This window comes from Leptodactylus fuscus, chromosome 1 (assembly GCF_031893055.1).
Source record: "Leptodactylus fuscus isolate aLepFus1 chromosome 1, aLepFus1.hap2, whole genome shotgun sequence".
NCBI classification, from domain to species: domain Eukaryota; kingdom Metazoa; phylum Chordata; class Amphibia; order Anura; family Leptodactylidae; genus Leptodactylus; species Leptodactylus fuscus.
Genome location: NC_134265.1, coordinates 70,411,761 through 70,427,546, shown reverse-complemented (window position 1 = coordinate 70,427,546; position 15,786 = coordinate 70,411,761).

The following is a 15,786-nucleotide window of genomic DNA, read 5'->3' as shown; positions in this document are numbered from 1 at the left end:
GACGCCGCCTACGCTGATACGTAGACGTTTGAACCAGTGCATGGTTCAAAGAAAAAAGAAAAGAAAAAAATCACCTGGGCTGGCGGCGCTGGGTACGGGCCACGCTGTGGGGCCCCGGGCGGTTGCCCGGCTCGCTCGGCCCTGGATCCGCCCCTGCATACCCCTCAGACAGTCTTAACTGACACATCATACCACTCTCCACCAATCTCTACCCCTGCCAGAATTCAAACCAAAATATCCTCATCCCACAGCTACAAGAACTTAATACTATTAATTAGCCTTCCATACACCCCTGGAAACCCAATGTTGTACATACTACAATCTCTGTAAATCTGTATTCCAATAGCACCCACAACTTAATATCACTCTCCACCGATAGCCCTACCCCAGAATTCAGAAAACCAAAATCCCACAATCTCCAGTCCATATAGTACCCATACAATTCCATCCATGGCACTGACTCCTGCTGCTGTGTGGGTTTCGGACTCCTCACTACCAGTAGTTAGGCTGAATCTCACTTGATCCTCCCTGTCCCTTGTGACTCACAGATATGTAAGAGGATAAAGTGGAAGTAATTGTGCCGCTTTGGCTGCTGCATCACTTACATAGATTTATTACATTTCTGTAGATGTGTAGTTACAGGGTCTGCAGTGGTAGCAGAATGTATAGACTAATAGCAAACACCAACCACTCCATAGCAAAACCCATTCCCATAATAAAGACAGGAGACCATGTAAACTCAAATTTGTGGACGGGGTTGGCCACAGCTCTTTAATGATTTAAGCCAAAACTTTATCATAACTGTAAACCAGAGTAATCGTAAAACCCTTGAACGTATAACCGTTGTGAATTATTTAAACCGGGTGGGCGTGCCGTGGTATGCTAGCCGTAAGACTCCCCACGGGCATGTCACCCCCACTTCCCTTTCAAACACCATACTGCCAGCTGTGACTTTAAACTAAACATCCAAAAGGCTCTGCAAAAGAGACAAATATCAGCAAAACGGACATAAAACATGCACGGGAAAATAAAAAGGGGAGGGAGGGTGGGAAACGCTCTGCAGGGGGGTCTGGAAAGAGGAAGACAGGGCGGAATACCACAAATATGAACTGTGGGGTCATACCATAAATCAGCCAATGAGGTACAGGGGGAATCGTAAACAATTTGGACACATGTATATATAAACTTATAAGCTAATAAGTGAGAGACACCACCACCCAAGCCAGTATTCCCCCCTCTCTTCCTGCTAATAAATGGAACGACCCAACCCAAGTAAACCCAAAACCAACATAACAGACAGCCAGGAATGGGGACTAGTACTGTAATTTGAATGGGACATGTCACAATACAGTCAGGAACGCCAGGAATGGCATTCTGGCAGTTTAATCTGGGCCCAAGACCCTGATGGGGCCTCATAACACAAAATAACATAAAATATACCACTAAATGGAACAAGCAGTGGTGTAACTAAAGTTTTGTGGTCCTAGTACAAACTTTAACTGGGACCCCATACTCATCCCTACAGACTTTTCTTTGTAGTGTCAGATGTGGATGCTGGAACGGTATCCCAGAGACTTGAAAGAGATACAACTATAGAACCTACAACCACCATTATAAAGAGTATAGTGAGTGAGCAGCACAGCTCCCAGCTTAGAAACAATGCTAGGAGCTATGTGCTATGGAAAACAGCTGACGCTAGGTTCACACTTGCGTTCAGCTGTCCGTTCTGTGCTTTCCGTCTTCTACATGCAAAAAGACAGAAAGCACAGACCGGGTCCGGCCGTGAGCGCCGGTGAGCATTTCATGCTCTCCGCCGCAAAACCGTTTTTTAAAATCCGGACACAGAGTACTGCATGTCCAACTGTGTCCAGATTAAAAAACCCGGTTTCGTAGCGGAGAGCGTAAAACGCTCACCGCCGCTCACGGCCAGACATCTCTCTCACCCATTCAAATGAATGGGTGAGAGAGAATCCTGCAGGTTTCCGTATCCTGCTCTGTTTTATGCAGGAAACAGAAACCTGCATAACGGAGTGCCAGGCGCAGATGTGAACGAGCCCTGAACTGCTGGGTTCCTAACAGTTGGACCCTTGCTGATCTAAAGTGCTAACCTATCTTAATGATATGCCATCAATTTAAAAGGTGAATAATCCCTTATAACAGTTATTGCAGTTCCTTTGTGTCACCTTAGTCCATTCAAACAGCTGATCAGAAGGGGTCCTGGGTGTCAGACCCATTCTGATCTTATTGATGATCTACCTTGAGGAGAAATAATCAAAAAAAACTAACTAGCTTTAGAGGGCGTATTCAATTAAGGGCGCCCACACCAGCTTTATTACAGTGTTTGTGGATACCCTGATACCCCAACTGTCGTCTCCTATGTAAAGCTAATACACCTCTGGCAACAGAGATCAGCACTTATGTCTGCTTCCTGGAGCATTCAGTACAGTGAGCTCCACAGGTACTGTAGTACAGATGAGTGCTGATATCTATTGCCAGTGGTGTATTAGATTTAAGTAGAAGACAGCGGTTGGGGAATCAGGCTTTCTCCAATGGCTGTCATGATACTGCAGGGGCCCAGCAATCTTCAGCTTCCCATAGGCCCCTTACCACTACGGCACCCCCCTGCAACCACAATCATTACACCCCAGAGCACAGGCTGAAGAAGGGCCCCATCAGATATTTTCCATGAGGACCCAGGAGCCTCAAGCTGAGCCTTTGGCTGTGGGCCTAGTTGTGGTCAATCCCCTGTGACTGTGATTGTTACGCCCCAGGGCATAGCGTAATGAGGGGCTCTAATATATATTTTGCTTTGGAGTCCAGGAGCTTCAAGATACCACTCTGCATTTCTGACAATCATTGAAGCAAGTACCACTATAATAATGTTTTAGACGCTAATATCTCAACCAGGGTCACATGCAGGATTTTCCATTTGGAGGAGGGGCTCACCTGGGATTATGATGCCTCTTAGTGACTTAACACAGTATAATGCTCTTATGCCCTCTTATGCCCAACCCACAGTAAAATGCTCCCAGTCCTTAGACTGTAGTCAATATAATGTCCCCAGCTCTTCCCTTACACAGCACAAAGCCCCCAGCTCCCAAACAGGGCTTGAGTAATGTGCAGTGAATATGATTCTCAGTAGTTGCTACTCTTAGGACTCTGTTTCTTCTAAATCCCTGGTCCCAGCATTCACTATGCCAGAGCATACTCAGGGGCGAAATCCAAGCCCAAATCTGTGGCAAATTCCTCCGTGTGTACACAGCCTTACACTATAAATTAAACTTCACTAACATAAGCCAGTGTGTTTTGCCTATTGTACCCAAGGTGTCTGGTTTCTTAATAAGTAAAGCATGGAACAATAAGACAGAAACATAAAATGACCGCAAGAAATTCTGTAAATGATTCAGTCAAGTGAAACCCATATCCATGTTATTTTCAGCATCTGTTACTGTATTTATGCATATTTAATAAGTATCTAATTCACTTTGTAGTTATAAAAACCTAATTACAGAAATCAGAGCATTATGCAGGACCAGAGGTTCAGAGTTTAGAGCGGCTGAGAAATGATCATCAGATATCCTTTCACCCACACAACCCACCAGCATGCAAGTAAATTAGTCCAAATAAAGATACATTGTATATAACGAAATCAAGGATTTATAATGTCTATGAATATATATGCTACACAAACATCCCAATGGGTCACATTGGAAGAGAGCACTACAAATATTGTACTGCTCTATCTACTTGCACTGATCGGCAGGTTTCCATCTTGGGCTAACACACACTGCAGTACCAAGATACGACCACAAGAGGGCCTACAAATGGCTGCAAGTTTAATTTACTTATACAGAATCTTAACAGATACTAAACGCTATACCAAGTGTAGTGCTAAGCATTAGTCTTACATCACATGAATATTACCCTAAACCACAGCATGTTATAGACTGGATGTTTTATTGCATCTTCTTCATAGATTTCTGTAAGAATAAAACTGTAATATACATATACTGCACAATATATACATATGGTATTGCACAAAAAAAAACATGTAACTTAGAAAATGGAAGCGCGCACAATAGGTGCAAATCCTGCAAGTATACATCTATGACACCGCATCCAGGTTCTGAAAAAATATATAAAGTTTAATTTTCAAAGTGCAGATTTACATTTATAAATTTTTACATAGCTCCATTTTTTCAAACTCCCGGCATAGGTAAAGACCCAGATTTATGATGGTGGTGACTAGACACTGACAAAAATACGGCGCATCTTTGGTGCATCTATGGCACAGTATGGCACAACTTTGTACATCTAGTTTGGGCTAAAATTTGTCAACATGCTAGACTTATGGGTGTGGATTCTCATAGAAAGGGCCATGGCTGAAATGCCCTAGGAGGCAAAAAAGATGCGCCACAATTGTGCTGAAAAATTCTGGTTCAAAGTAAGCCAAGTAAAAGGTGTTATAAATGCAGATTGCACTGTACAAGTAATAGTGGGTTTGGTTTGGGATTTTGCAGCAGTGCATATACAGTCCTATGAAAAAGTTTGGGCCCCCCTATTAATCTTAATCATTTTTAGTTCTAAATATGTTGGTGTTTGCAACAGCCATTTCAGTTTGATATATCTAATAACTGATGGACACAGTAATATTTCAGGATTGAGATGAGGTTTATTGTACTAACAGAAAATGTGCAATATGCATTAAACCAAAATTTGATCGGTGCAAAAGTATAGGCACCTCAACAGAAAAGTGCCATTAATATTTAGTAGATCCTCCTTTTGCCTCTAGTCACTTCCTGTAGCTTTTAATCAGTTCCTGGATCCTGGATGAAGGTATTTTGGTCCATTCCTCTTTACAAAACAATTCAAGTTCAGTTAAGTTTGATGGGACCTTGGAGTTTCACTGTATATTGTTTATACCTTAGTATTCCCTCTAGTGATATCTGCAACCTGTAAATTGCTGATTTTTTTTCATGCCTTGCACACTAGAAACAAGACATTCAAGGCATAATAAACAAGCCCCATAGAGTTTAAGGACAAAACATTTACATGTTGCAGAGTTCAGCGCATCTCTCATGCATCAGAGCTGAGTGTGCAGCAGGGTTCAGCGGTTCTTCGGTGTAGCCGTGCTGGCCATGCGCTCAGCTTGGTTGCATTTCCGGAGTAGCCGAGCTGAGCACACAGCCAGCTCTTCTGCGCATAATACATTGAAAGCATAGGGAAAAAAGCCTCCCATTGATTTCAATGGGGAGTGCACGTATGCCGACTTCAATTCAAGTCAATGGGAGCTACTTTTTATGCGCTCATTCTGAACGTGTTTTTACGATCAGAATGAGTGCAGCGTTACACCGTGTGAAGGGTCCCTAAGGTGGACTGGAGGGGGGCGAAGGTGTTAGCTGGGAGTCCATGAAGAAGGGTGTTGCAGTAATCTAAGCAGAAGATTATGAGGGCATGGATGAGCGTCTTAGTAGTTTCAGGGGTGAGGAAGGAGAGGATTTGATGGATGTTCTTGAGTTGGAGGCGGCAAGAAGTGTTGAAGTTTTGAACGTGTAACTTGAAGGATAGGTCGGAGTCCAGGGTTATCCCAAGGCATCGTGCCCATGGGACAGGGATAAGTGTGGTTCCATTAACTTTGATAGGTGGGTCAGGTGGAGGGGCCATATGGGGTGGGGCGAAGATGATGAACTACATTTTCTCCAAACTGAGTTTGAGAAAGCGGGAAGAGAGGAAGGAAGCTATGGCCACTAAACATTCTGGAACTCTGGCCAACAGAGAGATAATGTCTGGTCCAGAGATATATATTTGAGTGTCATTGGCATAGCTATGGTATTGAAAACCATTAAATTCTATGAGTTGGCCCAGGCCAAGGGTGTAGATGGAGAACAGGAGGGGTCCTAGGACGGAGCCTTGGGGGACACCTATAGAGAGAGGGCGTGGTGAGGAGGTGGTGTGCGAGTGGGAGACGCTGAATGTGCAGTCGGTGAGGTATGAGGAGATCCAGGAAAGGGCCAGATCTGAGATACTAAGGGATGAGAGAGTTTCTAGTAAGAGGGAGTGGTCAACTGTATCAAAGGCAGAGGAGAGGTCAAGGAGGAGGAGGATAGAGTAATGGCACTTGGTTTTGGTGGTTAGAAGGTCATTGGTGACTTTGGTTAGGGCCGTTTTGGAGAAGTGACGGGGTCTGAAGCCTGACTGTAGTCTGTCAAAGAGCAAGTTGGATAATAATAATAATTAGAGATAAGCGAACAGTAAAATGTTCGAGATTCGATATTCGTTTCGAGTAGCCCCTCAATATTCGACTACTCGAATCAAATATCGAATACTATTATACTCTATGGGGGTAACATGCTCGTTTCAGGGGTAGGCAACATTCGATCAAATTATACTTACCAAGTCCATGAGTGAGGGTCGGGCTGGATCCTCCGAGAAGTCTTCTCCGTGCAGCGTCCCCGCGGCATCTTCCGGCTCTGAATTCACTCTGCCAGGCATCGGGCCAGGGCAGAGCCAACTGCGCATGCCTGCACTACAAGCGGACATGCGCAGTCTGCTCTGCACAGACCCGATGCCTGGCAGAGTGAATTCAGAGCCGGAAGAATCCGCGGGGAAGCTGCACGGAGAAGACTTCTAAAAGTAGGAGAAGAACCAGTGTTGATTGGCCGACTGTATAGCATTCGGCCAATCAATGCTGGTTCTGCATCGAACTTTTACATTCGAATAGCGAGTGGTACTCGATCGAGTATGAGTATTTCGAATACCGTAGTATTCGATCGAATACCTACTCGATCGAGTACTACTCGCTCATCTCTAATAATAATGGGACTTGGGCATGTTAGATGCACACAGGCATTCTTCCCCTGCTGTCCCAGTTGCATTCCAGAGGTGTTGGTCGAATTTTGGTTTCCCGGCATTTTTTTCCCATAGACTATAATGAGATTCGATATTCGAACAAATAGTCGAATATTGAGGTCTACTCTAACTCATCTCTATTCTGTTCCTATCCTATAACGTATGAGAGCAATGGACTAAAATGACGGTAGTGTGAACTAAACCCTTACACTTACCCACCTTTATTAAAGAGGAGACATTGCTGGTTAGTTCATATTTCAGCTAATACATTAGTATTCTTCTATCTAGTATTTATACTGATATTTTAGTATTCTGTATAGCTGGCATTTAAGTGATAATTTAGTATTTTCTTCAGTATTTTAAGGTTACTTATTTTTATTTTTTTCTGTTAGTTATGTATTGGCAACATATTTTTCAGCATTTTACACAGATTTTCTTTACTTATATCAGTCTCTGCGGTCGCTGCCCTCAGTGGGGTTGCACAATCTGATTTGCAGGTCCAGTTTTATATAAACCAGATATTACATTTGTATGTTTTTACAATATGAGAAGAAATAAGAATACCTAGAGAGAAAACCCTTATAGTTTTATGACTACATGAATTGAACCGTATGTAATATAACTTTTTATTGACTTTTGGTCTATACCTTGTTTTTCTATAGTACACACACAATACTGTTAGATATAATGTCGTTTTCCAGGACTATGATATTGATAAATTCTTTTAGGATTGTTCTTCTGTATTAGATTGGTTGGCGTCCATAAGGGGTTAAAGGGCTAATCTGCAGGGGTGCTAGGTGTTGGATCCCCTCAGATCTAATATTGATGACTACAGATGAGCGAGTACTATTCAAAACTCCTATTTCCAATAGCACGCACCCATAGGAATGAATGGACGCAGCTGGCAAAGTCTGCGTGTCGGCCGCTTCCATTCATTCCTATGGGTGCGTGCTATTTGGGAGTTTCAAATAGTACGCGCTCATCTCTATTGGTGACCTGTTCTATCATCCATCCATCATAATATCTGAAAACACATTTTTCCCAATGATTAAGTTTCAAGGTTATATATTTGATGTTTTATTCCATCTGCTTTGGCGGATATTAAATAAATGTTAGATTGTAAGTAGTTTTCACACAATTAAAATAAAACTGTTGAATTAAAGCACTTTATTATGACATTAAATACTGTGCCAGGCAATGACATTCTGCTGTAGTACTGAGACATTAGAATTTTACAAAGGTCATGTTGATACTAATATAACATTGCATTCATGCGGAAACTTACATTATCTATTGTTTAATCTTTTTCTACATACGCATGAAATGGTCTTTAAAGCATAATATTACTTGATATAAGGGTGGATGTTGCTGGATTATGTGGGATGATGACAAAGTAAGAATATCATATGAGTTCTAAAAACATGCTGTGAATAGACTTTTATAGTTGTGGCACAAAGCAACTAGTCATCCATGAGAGCCTTAAAGGGAATCTTCAGGTCCACAATGTCTTCCAAACCAATAGCAGTGCCATCTAGGGTCCCTAAGGAGGTGCTAACATATACTTTTATGGCTATACATTGTTGAAGCAAAGCAAAGATAACCATATTTTTGTGGATATGCAATTCAGTCTCCAGATCATCAATGGCAGGACTTGATTTGCAAGATTTGCCGACCGTGTTTGTGAAATGGCAGCCCAACACTGCTCCTTTATCAGTGATTAACATTTACCGCTTAGGCCTGTATCACGGCTGTCTGTAGGCAAATTAGGCCCCACCCCTATGTACTTTAAGGCTGATTTGCATATCCATTAAAAGAATATCTCTGTACTCATCATCTGCTTCATCAATTTGTGGCACAAAGGTATGGCGCTCTTATTGGTTTGTGTGGTTGTGTATCTGCTGCTGAAATTGCCTATAAACACTAACCTAACTGCCCCAAGAATAAAGGCACGTCTATTACCAAAAACTGGAGTCTTCCAAAGTGCGCTTTGGTGTTCTCAGCACCAGTTGGAACTGGAGGGTCAATGGAGATCTGGAGATAGGTTCAGGTCCAATAGGCTAAACCTAGTATTGCCAGACATTTATGGCAAGTTCTGTGGATATGTCATACAATGCCCCTTTAACTTCAGGAAAAAAGTCTTGTTTAATAATACAGCCAGTAAATAGAGTCTACCTCCACTAAAATTGTCTCTATAACACTTATGAGCTGTTATAGGGGCTGTTCGCTGAATACTGAACATGCCATTTTATGTCAATCTACAATCTTACATCAGGAGCAATGAACTGACAATAAGCTGTTCAGTGCACTCTGGGTCTGGCTTGCATATGTCAGGGCGTCCATTCACCAATGGGAGGCTTTTTTTTCCAGTGCTTAATCTGACTCAGATTCCACACCAAATTCAACGCCATTTTCCTCCGTGTGAATGCACCCTTAGCTCTAGTTCACACCGGGCAAGAGGGGGTGGATTTAGCACGGAATGCACCTCAAAATCCGCCCCCTCACAATAGAGGTCTATGTAGACCACTAGCAATCTTTCTTCTGCTAGCAGTTTGTTCCGAGAAGTGAGAAGTGAGCTGCCCTTTCTTGAGGCGGACAGCATTCATTTGCGACTTCGGACATTCGCAGATGGCTGTGGGAGGTGCATTTTGGTCCTGATTCTGACACGCTTTCCGCGTCAAAATCAGGACCAAAATACAAGGTCACTAGCCCGCGTCAACTAGGCCTTACCCTTCGTTCACATCTGCATTCAGTATTCCGTCCGCATAGGGACCCCCCGAATGGAATACCAAACGCAAATGCAAGTGCTGTGCAGTAAAAGCACTAGGACCCCATAGACTATAATGGGGTCCATGTGCTTGCTGCGCGCTGCCCGCACGAATCATGCAGGCAGGAAAGTAGACTGTGAACTACTTTCCTGTCTGCATGATCCCTGCGGAGATTTAATGGCCAGCACACGAACCCCATTATAGTCTATGGGGATCGTCTGCTTTCACTGGCACACCGCTTGCAGTTGCATTTAGTATTCCGTTCGGGGGCGTCTTCATGCGGTCTTCCCTGGACGGAATCCAAACGCAGATGTGAATGAGGCCTTAGGCTGAATTCACACATAGTATTTTGTTCAGGATTTTGAGGCTGTATCCGCCTCAAAATCCTGACCAAAAACACAGCTGCCATTGAAATGAATGAGAGCTGGTCAGCTTTTTTGGACATGCTCATTCTTCAAGCAGAGTTGCCTCGCAAATCCGCCTGAAGTCACTCCCTCCTGCCAACTAGGCTCATTCATTTGGACCTAAAACGGAGCGGAGTGCGTGACTGGATGTCGGTGCACTGCACCAGCTTCCAGTCGCGGCTACCCATATTTTGGACCGGAACCTGAGACGGCCTCTGCCTCAGGTTCTGGTCCAAAATACCTGGTGTGAACCCGGCCTATGTCAGCAGCTCAGAAATCCAAGGAAGGTTAGATCTTTCTGGTCATTAAGTGCACCTGTCATCTAGTCTTAAAATCTAATTTGTTTGCTTTAGAATTCCTAATAAAGATTTGTCTAATGGAAGGCTGGCATACAGATCTTTGTCTCTGAATTAATTTAATAAAAAATAAAATAAAATCACTGTTTGATACTCCTGCATGTGGCTGTTGCTTGTATGCTGAATCAGCGCAATTACACAACTAAGGAGCCTCTTATGGGGTGCACTTACAATCCTATTAATATTATAAATGTGAAAGTTTGTGAGTTTGGATGTTTGTGGGTTTGTGTGTTTGGATGTTTGGATGTTTGGATGTTTGTTCCTCAATCACGCAAAACCCGCTCGACCGATTTGGCTGAAATTTTCCACAAACATAGTTAATACACCCGATTGCGCAATAGGCTACTTTTCGTCACATCAGCGCACATACGTTTGTGCCAGGACCCCCACAAATCCCAAACTCACACCACCATCTCTGCAATCTCACACACTTTGGACCATAGCAAGCCACAAAATTCATATTGCCCTCTACAGCCTCGCCCCTAACCCCACACAATCACATATACATACACTTTACCATTTTGCCCCTCCCCTTAACGATACTCCAGGAGGCTCTCTTTAACCCCTTAAGGACCAGGCCATTTTTTGGTTTCGCATTTTCGTTTTTCCCTCCTCACATTTCAAGAGCCATAACTTTTTCATTTTTCAGTTCACAGAGTCACATGATGGCTTATTGTTTGCGGGACAAATTGTACTTTGTAATGGCATCATTCAATATGCTGTGCAATGTACTGGGAAGCTGGAAAAAAATTCAGAATGAGGTGCAATTGGAGAAAAAATGCATTTGCGCCATTTTCTTATGGGTTTAATTTTTACAGCGTTCACTGTTTGGTACAAATGACATGTTACCTGTGTTCTACGTGTCAGTACGAACGCGGTGATACCAAATTTATATAGTATTTGAAATGTTTTGATACTTTTAAAAAAATGATAAACTTTGCAAAATAGAAAAAAAATTTTGTGTCATCATGTTCTAACACCTGTAACTTTTTCATATTTCCATGTATGGAGCTGGTTGTGGTGTCTTTTTATGTGGGACAAGATGACGTTTCTATTGATACCATTTGGGGAAAGATCTGATGGTTTGATCACTTTTTATTCAATTTTTTATAGGAGGCAAAGTGTTGAAAAAACGCTTTTTGGCTGTTTTTATTTTTTTTGCCGCTACACCGTTCGCAGTACGGGATAAATGTTTTAATATTCTAATAGTTCGGGCATTTTGGAGCGCGGGGATATCTAATATGTTTATGTTTAATGTTCTTTAATTACTTTTATAGCTAATCTAGGGAAAGGGGGGTGATTTGAACTTTTATATATTTTTTATTTTTTTAATACTTTTAAAAACTTTTTTTTTCTTCTGTTACATTTATGATCAGACCCCTTAGGTACCTTGAAACCTAGGGGGTCTGATCGCTCATACTATTCACTGCAATACTACAGTACTGCAGTGAATAGCAGAATCCCAGCACTTCTATTAGACGATGCCTCTGGCCTCTGGCATCGTCTAATAGATCTCGGGCAGAGACAAGCCTGGAAGCCTTCAATAGGCTTCCGGCTGTCATAGCAACCGATCACCGCCCTCATGTGACGTTCAGGAGGGCGGCGATCGGGGAAACATGGCGGCGCCCATGCCGCCTGCGCTGTTTACACGCTGCGGTCGCGTTTGACCGCAGTATGTAAAGGGTTAACAGCAGCGATCGGCTCGGGCACCGACCGCTGCTGTTATTGGCAGGTCCTGGCTGTATTATACAGCCGGCATCTGCCGTGTATGGAGCGAGCTCAGCGTGTGAGCTCGCTCTATACATCCCCATGCGACCCATGACGTACAGTTACGTCAAGGGTCGCTAAGGGGTTAACGTTCCAGAGCAGCCATGTTTGCCGACCCCCACCGCTCTAACAATCCGCGACACCACCCACCCATGTCAATACCCCTAGGAAGTCTAATAAATGCAAAAAAAAACATATAAAAACAAATAAAAAGGATTAAAAATTCAAATCACCCCCCTTTCCCTAGAACACATATAAAAGTAGTTAAAAACTGTGAAACACATACATGTTAGCTATCCGCGAGTCCGAAATCGCCCGCTCTACAAAGCTATACAAATATTTTTCCTGTTCGGTAAACGCCGTAGCGGGAAAAATGGTCAAAAGTGCCAAACCGCCGTTTTTTCACTCTTTTGATTCTGATAAAAATTTGAATAAAAATTGATCAAAGCAATAACATTTCCCCAAAATGGTAGAACTAAAAAGTACACCCGACCCCGCAAAAAAGGACGCCCTATACATCCCCGTACACGGACGTATAAAAAAGTTACGGCTGTCGGAATATGGCGACTTTTCAAAAAAAAATGTTTTAACACAGTTTTGGATTTTTTTAAGGGGTCAAAATGAAAATAAAATCATATAAATTTGGTATCCCCGGAATCGTACCGAAACACAGAATACAGGGGACATGTCATTTTGGTTGCACAGTGAACGCCGTAAAACCAAAGCCCGTAAGAAAGTTGCAGAAATACATTTTTTTGTCAAATCCACCCCATTCTGAATTTTTTCCCTGCTTCCCAGTACATTATATAGAATAAATAATAGTGGCATCATGAAGAAAAATTTGTCCCAAGAAAAATTAAGACCTCATATGACTCTGGGAGCAGAGAAATAAAAAAGTTATGGGGTTTAGAAGGAGGGGAGTCAAAAATGAAAAACCAAAATCAAAAAATGCCATCGACGGGAAAGGGTTAACTTCAAATACTTCTGTCCCAAAGTCACTATGTACAGTTTCTCACAACACCGTATAGCAGCTCAAATACAAAGTAACTTCAACACAAAAGTCTCACGTATTCTCTGAATTACGGCAAAAACAAGATACAAAGTTACATTTCATATCCCATCCCTTATACACAGTACGAAAACCTTACCCGCGCCTGTATATACCCACTTCTACAATCACTGCAGACGAAGTCGCGGGTACCAGCTAGTTTGTATATATTCACTTTATGGCTCATCATCTTAAATATATATATATATATATATATATATATATATATATATATATATATATATATATAATGCTTCCATAGTAGAAGTACAACACTCTATCTTAGCAGTAATGTAACAAGAACTTGTCAACCACATCTGAACATTCAGCTGTATTACAGTATATTGTAACCATCAAGCCCCTGTAATCTCTCCATGAGTGGGCTAATGCATATAAATCATTAGATTTTGTGATTCCTGAAACGTAGCATAAATAATAGTGTTGCTTTTCATAGATGTCATTACATTATCAAGTTAGACACATATTTATTTAGCATAGCACAAGAAAAATGCATCAGTGTTGTCACAGGAACAAATATGCATGCTGCGTGAAATGAATTTAGCTTTTACCTATGACATACTGTATATATTAAAATTATGATTCGGAAGATTAAGAAGATAATTTGGATTAATTTCTCAAGTTTAGACAGTCTATAGCATTACAGTGGAAGGACATGTTTTCTTATTTTTATTTTAAATTTGCGCAGAACAAAACTAAAATCTGACAAATCTATTTGTCAATGTTTTCTACTGAGCATGAACTGATTTGGAAACCCTGATAGGCCGAGTGTGCATGTGTATTACAAAAGAAGAGATAATCTGCTGGCAAACACTTTTGAAAGTGGTTTATCTACCACGGGATCAAAGAATCAAATACATTAACATCCAATAAGTTTATTATTCCTTTCCACACATCTCTCACCTGAGGAATATCAGGCTTCTGTCATACATACTGTATATAGGCTAAGGCCCCATGTTGAGGAGAAAGGGAGAAATAAAAGAACTTCCTATATATCCTTCTGTAGCTATTACAAGGTTTGGCTAATAAAATGCAGCAAAACCTGCAACAAAAAAGCAACATGGCTCTCAGTCTTAAAGGCTACCTGAGTTTATGAAGCCGTCATAGATGGTTCCTTATCAGTTTTTGTTCTGGTAATAGCCTCATTATGGCTAAGGCAACTTTTACATTTCTCCCTGAGGCAGGGGATTGTGCAACACATAGCAGTCTGCCCTATCATACATTAATGTTACTGGCTTATTTTCATGCAATTCTCCTGAAAGTAACTGTAAAACAGTAAACTAATAGCTAAAAAAAAAGTCTAAGTGAATATAATATAGGAGATCTAGGGCCTCTGAACTACATATCCAGGTTATGTTGCAGATAAAAAGATCACTGACACAGAAAATGTGAAATGTGAAAAAAATCTGAAAAGCTACCTGTGACTAATAACTCAGCAACAACACAAGCAGCTAGTTAGAAGTAGATAAAATCCAGGTAGGGAACATAGAGCAGCAATACTGTGTGTAAACGTGTAAAGGCTGTGAAGGGAGAACTGATCCTCTCCTCTCCACTACTTGTGAAGAGAGACCTGCCCCTCCACCCTCCGCATCATGAGCCTGTTAATTTCTAAATATGTATCTTCACTAGTAAAAGAGTTTTAACAACAAATTAAAAAGGAGTATGACATCTAGGAGCAAGAAATACAGAGTTTTTCAGGCAGAAAACGGTAGCATTTTTATATAACATGCACTACATTTTGTTCCAGAATCACTTGTTTTATTGAAATTAAAGTTAGTGACTATTTAAAGGCATTAAAAATCTCAAAAACATAAACAAAGGCAGAATTCTGTATATATTCTGCTCCGCAAGAAGGGGATATCTGAAAGTTTTCATGTGGGTTGTTCTTCATGTTTGGATATACGACTGGTCTCTGGAATTCCCTTCAGTATTGCTGAATTTTCTAAAAGATCTACTGTATGCCACAGTTCTAGGTTAAATTATAGCGCAATACTTAATTCAAGAGAACATATCTACTCACAAAATTGCTGAAATATACAATTATAATGCCCTGCTTCAGTCTAACCCTGCACACTGCCTTTTGATTTCTTCTGGGGCATGTTTCACCATTTACTTCAAAGAGAGCAGAACTACAATAATATTGCATGGCTACTATGCAAAGTACAGAGAATTCTGTTTCCAGCTCCATACATTGTATAGTAAAGGGCCTGGCAATAATCCCAACCAGCTTATCAGTGATGGGTGATGGCTAGAGATGAGTGAGTAGTATCCGTCGAGTAGGTATTCGATCGAATACTATGGTATTCGAAATACTCATACTCGATTGAATACTACTCGCTATTCGAATAGAAAAATTCGATGCAGAACCAGCGTTGATTGGCCGAATGCTATACAGTCGGCCAATAAACGCTGGTTCTTCTCCTACCTTTAGAAGTCTTCTCCGCACAGCGTCCCAGCGCTGTCTTCTGGCTCTGAATTCACTCTGCCAGGCATCGGGCCTGGGCAGAGCCGACTGCGAATGCTCGCGCTACAAGAAAATGGCCGCTTTGACTGTAAGCAGCCATTTTCTTGTAGTGCGG